The sequence below is a fragment of the Conger conger genome, chromosome 10 (assembly GCF_963514075.1).
Source record: "Conger conger chromosome 10, fConCon1.1, whole genome shotgun sequence".
Classification (NCBI taxonomy): domain Eukaryota; kingdom Metazoa; phylum Chordata; class Actinopteri; order Anguilliformes; family Congridae; genus Conger; species Conger conger.
In genome coordinates, this window is record NC_083769.1 from 8714201 (window position 1) to 8718883 (window position 4683).

The following is a 4683-nucleotide window of genomic DNA, read 5'->3' on the forward strand; positions in this document are numbered from 1 at the left end:
CATGTTGAGAGCCAGGTTACCAGGTGAGGTGAGTTAATTGTGTCATCAAAAGCTCTAATTAATTAAGTGCAGAGTAACAATGAAAACCAGCAGACCCTGTAGCTCTCCGAGGCCAGGGTTGGAGGTATGCTAATTTCCAGTGCTTAGAATTCATAAAATACATAAAGTACGGATATCAATGGGAGGCAGCCTCATGCAGTTTAGGGTGTTACGTTTTTAAAAGTTTTATCAGTTTTCTTTGCATTGTGTTACTGTGGGCATTTACCTGTTTTCAGTCATTCTTCCTACATTTATGATTTTTTAATGAAAAGCGATACATTCTTTGATTTAATTGTGAATTTAACGTGGGCCGATTTGCCCTTTTGCTTTCGTTCTGGGCCTCAGCAGAGAGAAATGGCCCCATCTGCTGGTCGTGCCGTGCTATTGCCCCGTCCCCTCTGCTGCTGTCTGTCCTGTTTCACGCGTGTCGGAATCGCATCCCTTTTTATACGTAGTCCGACCCGTTTTAGGAGACCAAAAGTAATTGGACGGTTGGCTTCTCAGCTGCTTCTGTGAATAGTCAAGTGTATTCAATCGCTTCCTTAGTGCAGAGCTAAGAGCTTTCAGGATCAAGGCTGCGTTCGAAACCCCTTACTAGCATACTACCCGTACTAAATTTCAGGCTGATTTTCATTGATTATGAGTAGTTTGCTTAGTAGGTAGTTTCAAACACAGTCCTATCGTTGATTCTAGCCTTTTGATTGCCTTTGGAGTCATTGTCGTGTGTCAACACAAGGACCGGAGGTATGCCAATGACAGTCAAGGAAGCCATTATGAGGCTGAGAAATGAGAAAAAAAACAGGGAGAGACATAGTGTTATCTCTTATGTTATCTCCACTCTTGATTCTTTGAATTCTTCCTGTGTTTATAGTAACGTTAACGTTTCAAAATATACAGTTGACGGGCCGGCACTCTGTACCAAAACATTGCATAACTGTACAATAATTAAAGCTCATTGGTTGAAAATTGGTTCTAATTGCCACAGCCAATGGCGTTTCAACATCAGCACGTTTACAGAGAAGGTGGAGGGATAAACAGTGTTGTGGTTTGAAGGTGTTTGTTGCTGCTGTTCCTTTCTTGACTGTTAGAAGTCCGAAATTACCTATTGTACCTTTAAAGAACACTTCAAACACAATAAAAAAAGTTCACTCGCTGGAATTTTAGCTTAGACCAGTGATTCAATTGAACACAGTCGAGTTTCTGGCGGGAGGGTTTGGTGTTGCTGAATTTTCGCTGAACAGTGAAGTCGGTCAGTAGTCCATTCCCACTTCTTAAAGTTTCGACTCCTTAAATATTACGCTTGTGGCTTCATAAGTACACAGAAAACGGTAATCCTACACGACGTTCTCCTCAACATCTCTGACCATATAAAGGAGCAGGACGGGATACTTCCATCCGTGTTTGGCGGGTGCAGATGAAAGAAGTGGTTCAGTGCAGGAAATACTGGCCTGTTGTTCTGCGTGACGGACCCTGAAGCCAGCGATTCTGCCTCCCGTTTGCCTTCACATTGTTATTTTCAGAATGCTGATTGGCGGAAAGGCCGTTTCGCTCTGCCCAGTAAGGCACTTTCCGTCGGTCTGTTTACTTTGCCATTTGAGCGAATGTGCTTGCCGGGTTAAACATTTACCCACTTTCCTGTTGGGTAAGATGTGGAGCCCCGCTTGTCCGGTTTGTAACCATACAGTGCTATGAGCTTGACCGAGTTCAACCTTATAGAAACTGTGGCCTATTTTCATAAAGCATTTTAGAGTAGTTGCGCTGATCTGGGATCAGTTGTGGCTTTTCGATCATAAAAGACAAGGTCAGGCTGTGGACCAGGACTGACTGATCCTAGATCAACGGTCCCACTCTTGACAGGTTTTGTGAATGTGGCTCTGTGTTTCTGACCAGATTAACCCTATGGCTCTATGAGCCAGACCAGATTCCCCCTGGGGTGAGATAAAGTGTGGGAATTCCCAGGATGCTAATGAATGAGTCCTCCGGTTTCTTCTTCTGGTGAATCATGACAGGCTGGAGGCAGAATCCACCTCTGACCCCCACAGCACTTGACTAAACCAATCACGTTGCATTCACTCTTATTTCCATCCCTGAGGTTCTTGAAACGGACTGTATAACGTCTTTGTAATCTCTCTCTCTCTCTCTCTCCCCCCTCCCTGCTCTCTCTCGCCCTGCAGAATGCTGTGATGAAGAACTGTTGCCCAATCGGAACGTGCCAGCATTCCAAACACCCCCCCCCCCCCCCTCCAAACGGTAAACGCAAGCGTTAAGAAAAGCCTAGCCGACGATTCACTCCTCTACAACGAAGGACGAAAGAGAGAAGATTCAGCATATCCCACGGACTCCTCCTCCACTTTTATATCACAAACGCCCACCTGAAGAATATTCCGGATTGTCCTTTGTCTGTTGTTCCGACGGCGGAAAACCGACGGCGAACTCTTGCAGTGGCTCTTACTTTCCCACACCCAGCTTTTCCGCCGCTTTCGGGAAATGCACATTTCAAAAAGGAAAACCGAGAGACTACAGTATTTCGACCTTTGCGATAGCTTATTCGAAGACAGGAAAATTTGAAGTTTAGCCGTATGATTATTAAATAAAAAACCCTTTCCCTTAAAACCGCATGGACGCATTTCAGATTCGATTGTAGATGTTGCCAGTGAAATCACGTTGAGAGATTGACCTTTTTATAACCACAAACCCTCCTCACTGCACTAATTGTGTTGGCAGTAATAGATCAAAGTCCATATATATTTTTTTGTTCCCTACATCTACGGAGTACTCTCCAGCAAGTAACATCTTTCCTGTGTGACTTTGTTTTATATTTAAAGTCACAGGGCTTTCATATTTCCCATAATATATTCAGATTTTTTTTTTTTTTTTTTGCATAATAATGCTTTCAAAAAAATGTCTTTTATAGAGAAGAAATGGGGAAAAATAATAATTGATTTCTATGTCTCTTGAAGCTGAAATATATTATACTAAACCAACTCTAATATTGCTTCTTGTGTTTTCCTGTCACAAAAATGATTTTCCAGCTTTTATGAATTATTAAATTTTAGTACATTTTCATTATTTTTTTGGTCATTGTATTTTGTTTTTGACTGTTCTTTAAGGAGGCCATATGTGTTTGTATCAGTGATCCTAAGATCGCTCTGAAGTCACTCTGCCTATGGAGAACTGTACACTGAGCCCCACCAATCAAAGAGCTCATTGGTAACAGCTAAAAGAACAACATTGACAGTGATTGGTTGATATTACTTCTCGGATACTCACATGGTGCCTGATAGTTTGTTCACCAATCACCGTCGGCATTGTTCTCTTGGTTGTTTCTGATTGGTCGAGCTCCCCTTTCTATGCGTGTAGAACCATAGACATATATGCATGTGTAGATGTCTGTGTGTAGAACCATACACCGCCCTTATTTTGTTGCCTCTGGTTTGTACCAGGCGGCACGGATGGTGCAGTGGGTAGCACTGCCGCCTCACAGCAAGGAGGTCCTGGGTTCGAATCCTGGTCGGCCGGGGCCTCTCTGTGTGGAGTTTGCATGTTCTCCCTGTGTTTGCGTGGGTTTCCTCTGGGTACTCCAGTTTCCTCCCACCGTCCAAAGACATGCAGGTTAGGCTGATTGGAGAGTCTAAATTGCCCGTGGGTATGAATGTGTGAGTGAATGGTATGTGTGCCCTGAGATAGACTGGCGACCTGTCCAGGGTGTATTCCTGCCTTTCGCCCGATGGATGCTGGGATAGGCTCCAGCCCCCCTGCGACCCTGTTCAGGATAAGCGGGTTAAGATAATGGATGGATGGATGGATGGGTGGTTTGTACCACTCATTGGAGTGATGTTGCCTCGTATTAGAAAATGAAGTTCAGTCTAGAGCCGGCTCTGTAACGCGTCGACCCTGTTCTCACCTGCTATTTGTACAGACGACTGCACTCCCATCACCACCAGCGCTTCAGAGTTTTAGAATTTGTACCGATTTCACACATGCGGAGCAGGATTGCGATGAAAATAATGTATTCATTTTACATATGGTCAGAACACGGTTTTGTTTTCAGAAAGTAATTGAGCGGGTGGTTTGTCGCGGTTCCATTTTGCAGGGATATAAATGGAGCGCATTTCGTTGCGCGGTGCGTTCCTCTGAGTGCAGGATGAGACGGTGCTCTAGCTGGGTAGTGTTCACAGTCCTCCATTTGCCTCGTCATTGGAATTACTCTAAACATTTACATTGTTGTCATTTGGCAGACGCTTTTAATCTAAAGCGATTTACAAATGCATAGGTTCTTCCACAGGTTAAAAGCATCAAATCCATTTTACAATTTACATTTTAGTCATTTGGCAGACGCTTTGAATCCTAAGCGACTTACAAGTGCATAGGTTCTACCATAAGATAGTAACTAGTGAAACACACACAAAGAGCTGATCTACCAAAGGGGGGGGGGGGGGTTTAGTCTGCGTCGAAATATGAAGACTAATACTGACCATATAATCATGCTCAAGGACTGATTTATTGAAGAAAATATATATATATATATATATAGCTTGAAGTTGAACCATTTCCCACTTCCAAACCGTAAGTGGCTTGAAAGGCCCGACTGCTTCCGATGCTCGTTTAAGGTTTGCTAGCTGCTGTTGGCCACTAGGTGGCAGA

General features: G+C 43.7%; 1 protein-coding gene across 1 annotated transcript in view; it reads left to right on the top strand.

The window, feature by feature from the left end:
- rap1aa (RAP1A, member of RAS oncogene family a) overlaps nt 1–3108 on the top strand; it is a 41629-nt gene extending 38521 nt beyond the window's left edge. The window contains exon 8 of the mRNA XM_061256954.1: nt 2214–3108. The gene's annotated coding sequence lies outside the window, so the exon portion shown is untranslated. The remainder of the gene's footprint in view (nt 1–2213) is intronic.
- The last annotated feature ends 1575 nt before the right edge of the window (nt 3109–4683 follow it).